The sequence below is a fragment of the Bubalus kerabau genome, chromosome 12 (genome assembly GCF_029407905.1).
Source record: "Bubalus kerabau isolate K-KA32 ecotype Philippines breed swamp buffalo chromosome 12, PCC_UOA_SB_1v2, whole genome shotgun sequence".
Taxonomy (NCBI): domain Eukaryota; kingdom Metazoa; phylum Chordata; class Mammalia; order Artiodactyla; family Bovidae; genus Bubalus; species Bubalus kerabau.
The window spans coordinates 85,352,187-85,367,920 of NC_073635.1; the positions used below are offsets into that span (position 1 = coordinate 85,352,187).

General features: G+C 37.3%; 1 long non-coding RNA gene across 1 annotated transcript; it reads left to right on the top strand.

Annotated features, from left to right (window-relative positions):
- The first annotated feature begins 8,962 nt into the window (after positions 1-8,962).
- On the top strand, positions 8,963-15,526 carry LOC129624752 (uncharacterized). The gene is made up of 3 exons (XR_008701146.1): positions 8,963-9,148; positions 9,797-9,933; positions 15,150-15,526. It is a non-coding gene; the product is annotated as an uncharacterized LOC129624752 (long non-coding RNA).
- The last annotated feature ends 208 nt before the right edge of the window (positions 15,527-15,734 follow it).

Genomic DNA, 15,734 nt, shown 5'->3' on the forward strand with positions numbered 1-15,734 from the left:
AGCAGAAATAACTTTAAATGAAAAGTGTTAGACTTCAATTTTGTTTTAGGCAACTGTGGAAGTGACTCTTTTGTATATTTGTATAACACAATAAATGTGTACCCTACAGCCAAGGAGACTGTATAAATTTTCTCCTGGCATAGCTACTATTTCCAGGAAAGTTCAAGAGGTATTTTATCTTCACTGTGTGTATATATACATCTTAAACATTCATTAACATTAGCATATATTTTGGTCCCTGTGTGTGTGTGTATGGTGCTTTTATTTAATAATGTTAGTTAACATTTCCTTTTTTTTTTTTTTGTAAATAATGACAGTATAATTTGAAAAATTTGGCCCAGTTCCCAGACTTAGGTCGAGCTAACATGTGAATACATTTACTCCGGTGTACTTTTTAATTGGACTTTGATGTTAGATGACTTTGTTTTGGAAGAATATTCCTCATCATACAAGTTCTAAAATTGATTCTGGAAAAGACAAAAGCCTGGTTTCCTTTTCAACTTTATCTGTAATAAGAAGGTGGATCTAACTCGGAAATCCCAATTTACAGTGTATGTATTCTGGATAACACGGCAGCCTTAAAATTTTCTTGGGCATGAGTAATTTTTATCTAGCTTAGTCTTTGGCATGAAATCATGTTTTTATTTGTTACTTATGCCTCTCTTGGAACTTTAGAAAAAGGAAAAGTAAGCAACCACAACAAGAATTACAAATTTACAATGTCTGAACACCACCCCAGTCTCCTTCTCCTAATATTTATGATTTGGTTATATCTCAAAACATCATCCTCTTTATATCAGACATGAAACTGAAAATCTCAGGGTTCCTGCTGACTTTGTTTATTTTTATTTTTTCTAATTTCACAGTGGGAAAAAAAAGTCACTATTTTTTCTGATTTCTCCTGTTCAGTCCTCCGTAACTTTTAATATGAATTAGTTTCCTAATTGTCTCTTGCAATTCACTTTCCATCCTCTCCAATCCCTTATTCATTTTGAAGCCAATATAACCTTGATCATATTTGTTTCCTTTTAATTGTTTCTCTTTTCTACTAAGTTAAGTTCAAGAGAACATTCAGGTGTATTTACTATCATTCTGCCTATGACTAAAAATTACTTCTAGTGATTTTTAAAGATACTAATCTTTGGACCACATGCAAGAAATTTCAATACAGTATGTTGGGAATGGACATGGGTCCCAAATTTCTAACACAATTTATGGTGACTTAGTGGTAGTACAAACACCCCACTGGTAATCTAGTACATTAGCTGGCTAATAACAGGGGTGCATATATTAACATGTTTATGGATTAAATGAATCATTGGTGCTTTGTGTGACTAGCTCCTTCTCAACAAAGACTTTTCTAGTCACCTGACACCAGCCTTCCCCATTCCATCGCCTTTTAAAAATATTCATCATAGAACTTAAGAAAGTATAAAATTATCTTAATATTAAATGAATCATTGGTGCTTTGTGTGACTAGCTCCTTCTCAACAAAGACTTTTCTAGTCACCTGACACCAGCCTTCCCCATTCCATCGCCTTTTAAAAATATTCATCATAGAACTTAAGAAAGTATAAAATTATCTTAATGTGCTTGATTTAGGAAAAAAAAAAAGGCATTTCCACCACATAGAATGTAATCTCCATGAGAGCAGTTCAGCTCAGTCGCTCAGTCATGTCCGACTCTGCAACTCCATGGACTGCAGCATGTCAGGCTTCCCTGTCCATCACCAACTCCTTGCTCAAACTCACATCCATTCCCTCAGTGATGCCATCCAACCATCTCATCCTCTGTCATCCCCTTCTCCTCCCACCTTCAATCTTTCCCAGCATTAAGGTCTTTCCCAATGAGTCAGTTCTTCACATCAGGTGGCCAAAATATTGGAGCTTCAGTATCAGTCCTACCAATGAATATCCAGACTGATTTCCTTTAGAACCCCATGAATAGTATGAGAGCAGAGCACATATTTTGTTCACCACAGAATCTTGGTGCCCGAGTCAGGTCTCAGGAAACATTTGTGAATGGAGGGGTGAGTCCCAGGACAAGTTTAAATAAAGCAGACAGATGAGGGGCCACTACAAGGATGCTCTCAAGTGTTGTGCTATCCGATCTCAAAGTCCAGTGGCATGTGTAGGCTCCAGCAGCTTTTAGGATTCTCCAGATCAATACACAAGCTGGCAGACCTTTCAACCGAAAGTGGTTGCTAGAGTATCACAGGCTAGATTTAGCATTTCCACCCTCTAGGTTCCAAAAGAGCCCAACTTGGTTCTGGAAAAGTAATATAAAGCAGAGCTTTCTGCAGTGATGGAAGTGATCCATATCTGGGCTGCCCAGTATGGTACCCAGGCACTCGTGGCTAATGAGCACTGCCAGTACTGCACAGGAACTGAATAATCTAATTTAAATAGCCAGGTACTGTTAGGAGCTGCCATAATGGACAGTGTAGCTCTATTTTTCCCTCATCATAGTCATATCTTATGATACTACTAACCCAAGAGACTGGCCATGGCCCCTATTATGTTTAGGAGGCTGACTTTCTGTAAAACACATTCCATTAAACAGTTCCACATTCTGTGAAACTTACAAGATCCTCATTCTGTTGGATAAGGCTCCAGTCCACATGGACACCTGTTTTGTACCCCCCACATCTGTTAGTAAGACGCTAACTGGGATGTATGGGACCATACATAGATGTCCCCCTGCTGTGTCTGCAATTCCTACTAAACTCAAGCTGTGAACAACATAAACCCATCCAGTCAGATAACAATCTCTTGCTTACAAAAGCTGTCGACTTCATCTTTCTTGGTTTTTCCTTATTTCTCACGTAGTCTATATGTTGGCATCATGTGTGACAAGCTATCACTTAAGAAGTTTAGACACCTGGACAAGACCCATCACCACTGTCTTAAATGTAGGGACTCAATAATCAAACAGCTTTAAGTGAAAATGACTAATACTCATATAGTACTTTACCATTCACAAGGGGATTGACCACAACATACTGACCTTGAGCCTATTTTCCAGTTTAAGATTTTTTGATACATCAGACACTATATTATTTTCACCAGCATGCCTAAATTCATCCTAAAATGTGTATCTGCAACTGCAAGTCACTGGCATAAAACATGAAAACAATGAACTGTGTGGCGATTCCTCAGTGAAAAGTGCTTGGCTCAAAAGAGTTCAAGCATTAAGACTTGTTGACATTCGAATGAATATTAGTTTGAAAGAAGAGTCAAAAATGAAGTCATGAACAGCATTTCTTTTCCTCAAGAATGACTAGAAAAACCAGAAAGCAGGATGAATGTGTGTATGATTATCACATATAGACATAGAACAAAATAATCAACTGTTATATATCAGTGTTCTGATTGCCTTCAACTGGATAACAAACCATGCCCCAGTCAAAGGGAATTATTATAGTTCATGATTCTGAGGGTCAGGGATCTGGATGGGATTGTAGCAGGGAAAGTTCATTTCTGCTCACAGTCAGCCTCAGCTGGGAGGACAGGAAGGGCTAGAGAAGGGGATGATGGCTGGGCTTCCCCCTCCTCCATCCCACTCACATCTTCCTAAAGTCAGCTTGGGGTTCCTCACAGCATGGCAGCCTCAGCAGGGGTCCCAGCACAACTGTCCCGGAGACAAGGAGCAGCTGTCAGAGGAAGAAGCCAGGACCCAGTATCTGACATTGCCTCACGTCTGCCATATCCTATGAATCAAAACAGAAGCTGTCCAAGGGTCAGCCACAATCAAGAGGAGACCTAGCCCCTCACCTCTCCCTGGGAGGAGCATCAAAGTGTATGTGAGCACCTTTAATCCACTGCAGACTGAGTTCCATTGTGTAAGCTTCCACTCGGCATGCCTGTACCGTTTGTTCACAGGGATTTGTTTGGCTTTGTGCAGACATGGGGGTTATCTTTGTGCTTATTTTTCAATTAAAAGGGAGAGGCACTAGGTTGGAGATTTTTAAAAAGCAAAAGTTTCAGAGTCAGTAGAAGTTGCAGTGAATTCTCCTGCCATTATCAGCTCCATGATTACAGCTACAACTAAAATGTGAACCTCAATATTCTCATCTGTAAAAACAGAAAAATGTAATACCTGACAGGATTTGTTTAAAAGGTTAGAATGTTACATGTGACATACCTGATATATATTATGTATGCCATTAATGTTTCAATTTTTTAAAATTTTTATTTCCTTTTGCAGGACATCAAGTAATCTGTGCAAGTATTTTCTTTAATTTTTAATTCAAATGTAAATTGAGTCAAGTACTTCACAGATTTCCAAAGCCCTGGTCTTCTGGGAAAATTTAAAATTTCTTTAAACTCCATTTTTATGTTACTTTTAACTTTCATATTTAGATTCTTGCAGATATTATAGTGTGGTAAAACTATACAATAGTTCTGACTTTTTTCTGAGAGTAGAGAGACTTCAACTATTTTGCAAGATACAGATGCTGGTTTTTCCAATTAAAACATAACTTTTGGTTGCTGGAATGTTAATTTATACTTATAACTCAGGAAAGGCACATTGTGAAACACAGAAAAGCTTTTTTAAAGTATATAAACCAATATCTCCCCATGAAAAGCCAAAATTTAAATCCTTTCTCTCAATCTCATGCTTTATTTGTGAAATATTATCTTTACATAGCAAAAGGACTTCTACAGGTGTGAATATTGTTAAGATTCTTGATGTGGAGAGAGTAACTTGGATTACCCAGGTGTGGCCAATCTAACCACATGACTCCTTAAAAGCAGAAAATTTAAGGAACCTAAGGTAGTGACTTTCCTTTCCCATGAAAACGCTGGAAAAGAACACCTGGTAAAGACCTACAAACCCAAACCCAGGCCTGTGTCTGTAGTTCCTCTTTTACTTATCTATAAATATTTAATTTGGTTAGAATTCCTACAGAGTTATTTTTTTTCCCCAAGAAGACATGAGTTAATTATGGCTGCTTCATAGAGCATTTCTAAACTCTCATGGTTAATTTAAAATACCACATGCAACAATAAAGCCTTGTGTTAATTTTCTCTCTCAGTCAAAGCAAACTACCATAAAGCTCGTAGTTAAAACAAACAAAAAAAAAAACAAAAAACAGCACACTCACTCGCTCACAATTCTGTACGTCACAAGTTCCATATAGGGCCCCAACAATTAAGTCAAAGGTATGGGCAGGCTCGCTCCTCCTGGAAGAGAGAGCCTGTTCACTTACTTTCCCAGCTTCTCAGGGCCACCTGCTGCCCGTGACGCCAGCCTCTTCCTCCACCTTGAAAGTCAGCGATGTTGACTCTCTCACCACCCTTCTGCCATCTTCCCTCTCTCGCCACAAGTGGGAAAGGCTCTCTGCTTTTAAGAAAGCATGTGATTAAATTGGCCCCAGCTGGATAACCAGCCTGCCCCTCTCACCTCAAGGTCCTGATATTAATTGTACTTGTAAAACCCTCTATGCTAAGTGATATATCCACAGCTTACAGAGACTCACACCTGGCTGTCTTTGGGGGGCTATTATTCTGCCTACCACAGCCCTTGATAGCAAAGTCAACATACAGATTTTTCTTTAGGATTTTCTGAATTGAATTTCATTTTTTTTTGAAAGGTACAGACAGTGCTTGAACGCTACCTTTTAGATATTTAGATATTTGGTTCATTGTACTTTTAATTTCTGACCAAAATGAATGGTTACTTGAATATCCTCACTCCTCCAAATAATTTTATTTACCTTTATTTAGTAGACTAATCTTATTTCAATTAATAGACTATCTTCAACAACAATAAAAAATTATAAATGTTAGCCAAAGGTAACTGAAATGAAACATATTTATAGTCCAATCAATGCCTCACGGGATGATTTGAGAAGCAAAATAATTAGACACAATTTTCTTTGTAAGGCATGCAGTATGTTAATTTCTTCCACTTAGCCTTTAACAAAGCTAAGATTGTTGGAATGAAAACAAGCTTATTGTCATCTAATGATGGCCATGCCTTGGAACACTATTTCCTCCAGAGACTTGTTCTTAGTTTGTGGCATTACAATAAAATATTATGAAAATAATTGTGAATAAACAGAGTGAAGCCAGACATGAAAGGAAGAGACATCTTAGAATAAATACCTCTGCCACACTAACATTGATCAGTGCATAAATTAATGAATAGGGAGTGTTGGGATAACAGAGAAATGTTTTCCAAATGTATTGGGGAAAAAATATATATATTCTCATCCAATCAATCCTCACTTTAAAAACAAGTGTAAACTTAGGGAATGCACCAGTATTCTTGCCTGGAAAATCCCATGGATAGAGGAGCCTGGCTGTCTACAATCCACAGTATTGAAAAGAGTCAGACATGACTGAGCAACTGAGAGTGCATGCATGCACCAAAGTCATTATGCTTCAGTATCTATGGAAAGAAGTAGGTAAGACATCTCACATTTATTCAGGTTTATCACCCTGTTTAGATTTTTAAGAGTGATACCATATCGTTCAATAACATTAGTGCTAGACAGAATCCTGAAGCCAAAAATATCTGAAGGGCAAAGTTTTCTTTGAAGTTTTCTTATCATTCACCCTGTCTTAGGTGCATTGTGATGTGTGCCTTAGCTATATTTCCTATATTTTATCCCACAAACTTTCCCTGCAATATAACTAATTATTTCATATCATATTTTTATTAGGACCTTCTGGTATAATGTTGACAATGAGTGAAAAGTAACAGATTTTACAAACTGAAGGTTATAAGTTACTTCCCAATTATAATTTTGCTATGCAAAAATAGTGTAGATTTCAATAGATTTTTGGGTAACATTCCTTCTTTCTCTGTCCTAGCTTTTAAAAAAGAAACACTTAGGTTTGTAAAGAACAAAAAATAGCAAACTATGTCTTGTGATATACAGAGCAACCAATTGAAGAAAATTTTCTCTAATTACCTAATTTATTTTCATCCTATTTCTAAACACTCCCAGGTAACATTTAGTCTTCTGACAGTTGTGTTTTCCTAGTTTCTGTTAAATGCAGAGAAAACTTCTCCACATCCCCTTTATCCCACATTGAAAAGTATTTTTAAGTTTTCTATTTCCTGGATGATCTCTCATTATTTGCTTTTATTATAAATTCCAACTGCCAGATTTTCACTTGGTTAATCTGTCTAACCATAATTTGATCCATTTTCTTGTCTGCAGGCTTGACATCTTACTTTGCTGAATTAATCCTCTTGCTCATTTAGAGATGTTTATTGGGGGAGAGAGTCTGGGGTTGTCTATAAACAGAACAAACTATGGAGAGGAGAAATAATCTCTTAAGGATTATCAAAAATAATTTTTAAATACAAACCTGGTATCTTTGTGTACCATTCTGGTGTGTTATGTTGATAATGGGAGAAGACATACATGTGTGATGGCAGGAAATACATGGGAAGCCTCTGTACCTTCCCTTTGCTCTTGCTGAGAGTCTAAAACTGATTTTTCTTTTAAAGGACTTCCCTGATAGTACAGCAGTTTAACATACTAAGTAGACTACAGTGTTCTGAATTCCCAAGTTTTTAGGAAATTAAAGTTTCTATTTGTAGCAATTCTGGTAATTTATCTCAGGTTCCTTCTTCCTTTTGATAATCACCACGACTAACAAATAAAATATGCTTTTAATTTCATGCCTTTTTATTGTTCTCATTTCTAAATCAACCAACAAAATATCAAATGGAACATTCATTAATGTTGACTGTATTATTTATTAGATGTCCACATTTCCTGGGTAGGGAAGATCCCCTGGAGAAGGAAATAGCTACCCATTCCATCATTCTTGCCTGGTGAATTTCATGGACAGAGAAGCTGGCGGGCTACAATCCCTGTGGTCACAAAGAGTTGGACACAGCTGAGTGACTCAGCACATGAGTTATAAAGGCTAGACTCGTTAAAGCAAAGTTCATTAAGAGATACTATCTGTATGAAGATGATTAAGCCAAACAAACATGTAAAATCAGCCAGAAGTTCTTCTACTATGAAATTACTCTGAAAAGTGAATTAAAACAATTGCAGGAAGAATAATGGTGGCCTTATCAAACGTGTGGCAGGATCACTCATATTTACCAAGGTGAAGGAGGTTAGTCTGGAAGAGATGTAAAGGGTTTGGAGTAGGTGCCAGTCGTGGGGCAGCAATGATATGAGCACAGGTTTGATAGGATATTTTCAGGCAGACTTCTAGGAAGTGGTTATGCTTTATTATGAAAGACAGGTGAATGGGGTGGAACTTCAAATATTTTTTGCTACTTACTAGAACATAAAGGAGGGAGTCCTTATTGTCTAGAAGGTAAATTAATGGTAAATGAAAATATATTAAAGCATTTAATCATAAGTTCATATCTATATAAAATGAACACATAGCAAGCAATTTATATCACTAATTAGTGGGAGAAACAATATGTTACAACCATTTCAAAGGGGAATTTGAAGTTACATTTTAGGTAAAACAGGTCAGTTCATAGCGCAATAATAGTTGCACTTAACTGGACACAATAACTTCACAATTTTTAAAGAAACATATTTGCATTAATATGATGTTCTTATGACTTACAAAGTTATAAGATACCTTAAAAAGTTATGAAAGGCAGTGACATCTTGGAGGACTGTGTTGGACAGGTCACTTATTAATCTTTTCAGTACCTTTCAATTTATCTTTTTATATTTGTTCCTACATACATCACACCTCATTTCCTTTATGCATCAAAATTAGAAGAATTAGTTATGCCCAAATTACCTAATATCCTCTCCAAAAAGGGTATTTTAAGCAACACACTGCATTGATTGAAGTCTTTATTTGTAGAAATTTTATTCTAACAACAACTTCTGAAAAAAAAAAGAATAGGTAAATTAGATAATTCCTATAATCTGTGGTCAGTCATGAAATCATGTCTTTTTTCAACACCACATCTCCAGTGCCTCCTGCCTTGGCAGGCAGATTGTTTACCACTGTGCCACCAGGGAAGCCCAAAGGGAATATTATTCAGTGTTAAAATAAAAACAAAACAAAAACTATCAAACCGAGAAATGGAACGGAGTTAACGTCAATGTATATTACTAAGTAAAAGAAGCCCATCTGAAAAGATTACATACTGTATGAGTCCAATTAGGTGACATTCTGGAAAAGGCAGGACTATGCAGGTAATAACATGATCTGTGGTCGTCAGAGGCTGGGACCAAGGAGGGAAGAACAGGAGAGCGCAGAGCAGTCTCCAGAGTGTGAACATATCCTGTGTGCTAGTGTGATGATGGATACACGTCATGAGGCACTTGTCTAAACCCATGAAATGCACATCACCACGAGTGAGCTTTAACATCAAGTATGGACTTAGGGTGATTTCGATGCATCTGTGTAGGTTCCTCTTTGGTAAAAGATGCACCATTCTGGTGTGTTATGTTAATAATGGGAGAAGACGTATATGTGTGATGGCAGGAAATACATGGGGAATGTCTGTACCTTCCCTTTGCTCTTGCTGAGAGCCTAAGACTGTTTTTCTTTTTGTTTGTTTGTTAAGAAATTCCCTGACAGTAAAGCAGTTAAGCCTCTGTCTTTCAATGCAGACGGTAAGGGTTTGATCCCTGGTCTGGGAGCTAAGATCCTGCATGTCTCACAGCCAAAAGAAAAAAAAAAGTAAAACAGAAGCAATACTGAAACAAATTCAGTAAAATTTTAATTTAAAAAAAGGTATTCATTGATTTTTCCTTATGTCCTCATCATACATCTCCAAGTCATTGTTCTTAAATTTTATTCCTTTGAAGAATTGCTTGGTAACTTGGTTACTTTTGCAGATTGCCAGGCCCCATGCAGCTGCAGTAAATTTGGATTGTCTATAAAGTCATTGTCTTTATCAAGCACCCAGGGTGATTTTAATGCTGGGTGACACGTTGAGAACAACAAAGCTACAGAGAAAAAGGACAGTAAGTAGGTAAGGAGCATCACAGTGATAATATGAAAATGCAAAAGCATGAAATCCAGATTGCCTACTTTGGTCCTTTTCCTGTTTTAATAGAAAATACGTAGAACACGTATTTTCAGATTCCTTTCAACACGTTGACTAACTTACATTCAAGCTCTTCCCAGCTGTAATATCTGATTTTATCTTTCCCCTCTCCTTATGGCAACTTTTTAATAATTTCTTATTTAGGTAAAAGGAACAGTTTTTTGCCTACATTTTAGAATTTTTTCTATAAGTTAGTCATAGCAGATTAAAAGTTTAAGTAATTTCATTTCATCTTTCTAACTTGTATGTATAAAAAAAGGATAAGCTTAAATCAATGGCAAAATAAGATTTTTAAAAATAGTTCTGAACTTCAGGGATCCACTTTTGTTCTTCTTTTTTTACCCACTGATAACTTAGTGTTGACATTTCATGTTTTACTTGTGGCTGTTGTAATTTGTCATTAACAATATTCCTGGGGCTCTTTAGTTTGCCACAGTAAAGCACAGCCGAGCAGCTAGAATGTGGAAGAGTCACTCGGTGAAATTATATTTATAGGCACAGCAACAGAACTATTATAGAGCAATTCCACAGTGATTTTTTAGTCATACTGATGAGCTATAATCTGGCTACAAAGGAGTGAGGCTATAGTTTATTGGTCTGAAGCGAAGTTAAATTTAGATGAGTTCTATAATAGATTATTCTTCATTCTCAGTCTAGAGTTCTAATCAGAGCTACCTAATCTTTGAATTACAGGAATACAAATTAAATTCCTTTGTCTCCAAAATGAAGCTAATTTCTCCAATTTTCTCACCAAAATTTTCTCTGGAGCAGGAAAGTAGGCAAGTGCCATCTTGTAGATACAATCCTGTGAAAATCATTCATATGCTAGAAATTTACTTGACAAGAAGAGTTCAAGTTATGATTCTCAATTCTAGAACAGATAATCTAATTTTTTAAAATACTAATATTTCATTTATATGCATTGCATATTTCCATGATACCCTATTTAATTCACTGTAAATAATGAAAATATTCAGAAATACTGAATAACTTTGCCATTGCCAAATATTAACCTCTGTATCTTTGATTCACTGAGAAAATAGTCTGTGTGAAGATTCACAAGAGCCCTTCCACAAATACCTAAACCACAGGATTACAGGAATTCTATAGAAAGAATCTGATTTAGTTGTCTCGACATCTTTCAGAACATGTGTACTCAGAACGCTGCTTCTTGCTGGTAAAGCACATAGCAGGTGTACTTTAAGAGCACAGTCATTCTGAGTGTTAAATTAATCAGGGACAATGAAGCTGAGGTGAATTTAATACCACAATAATGAAACAATTAGACCGAGGTGGGTTTAATACCTTAGCAGTTCCATCACGCTCACGCTCAGTCGTGTCCGACTCTGTGACCCCACACACTGTAGCCCACCAGCCTCCTCTGTCCATGAGATGTCCCAGGCGAGAATACTGGAGTGGGTTGCCGTTTCCTGTTCCAGGGTATCCTCCTGACCCAGGGATTGAACCAGCATCTCTTGTGTCTCCTGCATTGGCTGGCAGGTTCTTTACCCCTGAGGCACCTGGGCAACCTTAGTAGCTCCATAAGGAAAACCAAATGTACTCCTGTAAATGTCTCAAAGTTAAGAAGTCAAAACCTGAAGGACAACCAATCACAGATGGCTAGATTTTCCTAAATAGATCAGATCAGATCAGTCTCTCAGTCGTCTCCGACTCTTTGCGACCCCATGAACTGCAGCACGCCAGGCCTCCCTGTCCATCACCAACTCCCGGAGTTCACTCAGACTCACGTCCATCGAGTCGGTGATGCCATCCAGCCATCTCATCCTCTGTCGTAAGGCAACTCCTTGTGCTACAGCCAAATAAATAATTTCCTGGCTTTGCTTCCACCTCTTGACTCTAGAAGTCTCTTCCCAAGCTCCCATCTGGGGGGCTTCCCAGGTGGCTCAGATGGTAAAGAATCCATCTGCAATGCAGGAGACCCAGGTTTGATCCCTGGGTTGGGAAGACCCCCCTAGAGAAGGGAATGGCTATTCACTCCAGTCTTCTTGCCTAGAGAATCCCATGGACAGAGGAGTCTGGTGGGCTATCATAAATAATCTGCCTGCAATATGGGAGACCTGGATTCGATCCCTGGATTGGGAAGATCCCCTGCAAGAAGGCATGGCAACTCACTCCAGTATTCTTGCCTGCAGAATCCCATGGATAGAGGAGCCTGTTGGGCTACAGTCCATGAGGTAACGAAGAGTTGGACATGACTGAGCAACTAAGCACAGCACAGCAAGCTCCCACCCATGGAGTGCTCCTAACTACTTCCTGTTTGGTGCTCCCGATTTGGAATTGATTTGCCTAAAGGAACACTTAAATGTGTAACAAATCTCAGTTTTTCTTTTAACTGTTCATAAATGTCTTATAGCCACCTTTTGGCTGTCAAGATGGTCCCAGCCAATGGGAGAGAGACTAATCAATAAAAGACAATGTTCTAACCAGTCTAATTTTGTAATATAAGTTGGATACGTCTATAAATTTTAATCAATTATTTCATAGATGAATCAGTTTGAGGGATTTAGAACTGAATATCTGAATCAGTAACCACATATACAAATAAAATGTCACGAAATCTGATATGCATCCATATTAAAATGATCCATTTATAAAAATGAAAGAATCAGCCACAAGAAAATATTCCTGAATTGGAAAAGTTAACTTTGTAATTATTCTCTTCAACTTGGAATGGGGAGGTGGGGAGGAGAGGAAACTGGAAAGATGCCAGAGTCAAAACTTTCATGAGAAATAAAAAAAAAGAGTTGAAAGAGCATTCTTTTACAAGTGTCTAAAAGGCTTTGAAAATGTCATTCGTCTTCTAGAAATCTCATGACTTTTAAAAAGTAAAACTTACGATAAATCTAAAATTAAGCAGGAGATAGTATTTCCCTTTGCTAACACTCACCTCATTTTTTTCTGGACCGTTCCATTGTGAGTCTACAAGGCAATTTGCACTGTCATTTTAAAAGCATTTCTTAGATATTTGCTAGGCATTTTGTGGAAGGAGACACTGAGGCAAAGACGCTAAGCTGCACACCCACCGTTAGATAAGAAAGTAGAAGTTAAGTCAGCCTCAGAAACCAGATACTCAGGCTCCTGGGCCTTAATTCTTAAGCCACACTCCCATTTAATATATCCACTGTGGCTTTTACCAGGACAAAAAAAGTAATTGGATCCATGAATGCATAGCTTCGGAGGGTGCTATCAGCATTACACATTATCTTTCATCTTGAAATCGCACAAAGCTTTATTAAACTGTTCAAGAAGGAAGTGTTATTGTTCCCATGTACCTCTCTCTCCCCAAAAGATAGCTCAAGTGGATTTATCAGGTGGCTAAATGTGGGTACTAAAGAGGTTAAATTTAATTCAGGGGGAGATATTTCCCTTATGAACAGAAGAGCTTTTGTTATGTTGGTGCTAAAATGGTCCCCTTGTCAGAGACTTATGTCCTATGTGGTCCTCCCAACCCAGTTTAGAAAAGGAGAGGAAATTGACCACGGAAACTGTGTTTGGTACATTTGAGAACCAAAATGTAAATTTTCATTCCATGGCGTGCTCTAATGCAGGGAGGTTAAAGTGTTTCAGATTTATCAGCAGCTAAAATTATATTAATCAAAAAACCAGTATTTATGTAAGCAGAATAAAGGGAAGAATAGATTTAGAAGTAATCTGGGTAATTTAGGCTGAAAAATATTACCTCATGAACCTTTAAGATATTTTGAAATCCAAACTTTTTCCTTTTTAAAAAACTAAAAAATATATATATATTTATAGATACTACCTCTTATGTTTAGGGCAGAAAGTAGTAGTAGTATCTGTTTTGTTTTTATTGAAATATCTACTTACAGAATATTGGTGGAAAAGTGTCTGAATAATGGGTTCAGTTATTCACACTTATTTTGTGTATCTCTCAGGAAAAAAATTAAGAGCTCTTACACTAATCTTTTAGAAAATCATACACATTTATACATACACTTTTTAAATTTTATATATATATATATACATATATATATACACTTTTAAATTAAATCAACCCTAAATAATAATCATTGGAAGTTCTCACCATTATGCCAATTTACTAAAACCTTATCTCAATAGTTCTCCACAATGATACAATCTATTACTAATTTTTTCTGGCCCTCCCAGGGATATTTTTACTCACCACTTAGAGAAACCAAGACAAGAAAAAAAAAAAAAAGTTCTTATCTGAAACTTGAACTTATCAAAACTTACTTGTCTAGAAATTAGCCTGGGAATATCCAGGCACTGGAATTTCTCACTTTTTATTTTCTTTCTCAACTTTAAATACTGAAAGGATAAAGACATTTCCAAATGTCTACATTCTGAATTTTCAAAAAATTACATTTAAAGCTCTGAAAATACAATAATCAGATTGCTTTGTGATTCCTACCATGAGTGCTATCTTTTTATATTCTTAATCATTTTCATGCAGTGCTTTTTAATTTGGGGTATAGTTGATTTATAATATTGTGTTAGTTTCAGGTGTATAGCAAAGTGATTCAGTTATACATACACATACGTCTCTCTCTTTTTTTTTTTTTCCATCCAGTGGTATTTTTACAGAAAGTGAAAATGATGCCTTCTTCTCACACTGAAACATTCACCTGTCCTGAAACACATGGGTCCTTTTTAAAATTTTTACATATGAGGTATCAGAAAATAAGTGGGGGAGGTCAACAGGCTCAATTCTTTCCTTGGGTGATTTATGATGTGGGTGTGAAAAAGGAAGTGGGTATATAAAAAAAGAGGCCTTTCTTTTTCTCTAAGTCTGGTGAGTGGCTGTGGACGGAGAATGAACTCTTTGGCCAGATACAGTCTCGATCACTCCCAATTTCCTTCCTCTCAATTCACTCTATTCGGCTACATTACCTGGTGAGGCCAAAGGCATTTGAGCCTTGACACCGCTTGAGTCATCACCGCCTCGCTACATCAGGGGCCTGCTGATCGGTGCCTGATGCCCCGTCTCCCTGCATAGCTCAGGCATCCCCAAGCGGCTGTGAACTCAGGGTAGCACCACTGAATGTTTTAACATCCCTCTACGACTCAGGATGCTTTCTATGAATTCTTCTGAGAAACCACCAGCAATATCTGCATGAAATGTGCGTTCCTATTCCCAGGTTCAGCTGAAGAACTACGCAGACCTTCCAAACTTCCTTGTTGTCCACCTCCTCCAATTCTCCTCCCATCCAATCAGGCCCACTTGGTATAAAGCACCCATCTACATCAGAAGCTCTGACCTCCATCTGACGGGACATAACATCACGCTCCTCCCAGACCTGGAAACTGTGAGGCTTATTCCTTCAAAAACACAGTCATCCATCCAAACAGAGATACGCAGTTTGGGCGTAGTCTGTCAGCTGTAATTTCTACTACTTTCCTAACTTACATTTCCTCCAGTCCATGGAGATATGTGACTTAATTCTGAGTTACATACTTAAAATGTGGTGGTTATAATTGTTCTCAGATGAATACAAAAATTTTTTTAAGTTCAAATAAAAATAAACTAATATAAACATAAAAATCATAAATTAAAACAACTTTTATTTTACTCATAAGGTATATTAAGAAAAAATGTGTTGCTGTTTAGTTGCTAAGTCATGTCCAACTCTTTTGTGGTCCCATGGACTGTAGCCTGCCATCCCCCTCTATCCATGAAATTCTCCAGGCAAAAAATACTGGAATGGGTTACCATTTCCTCTTCC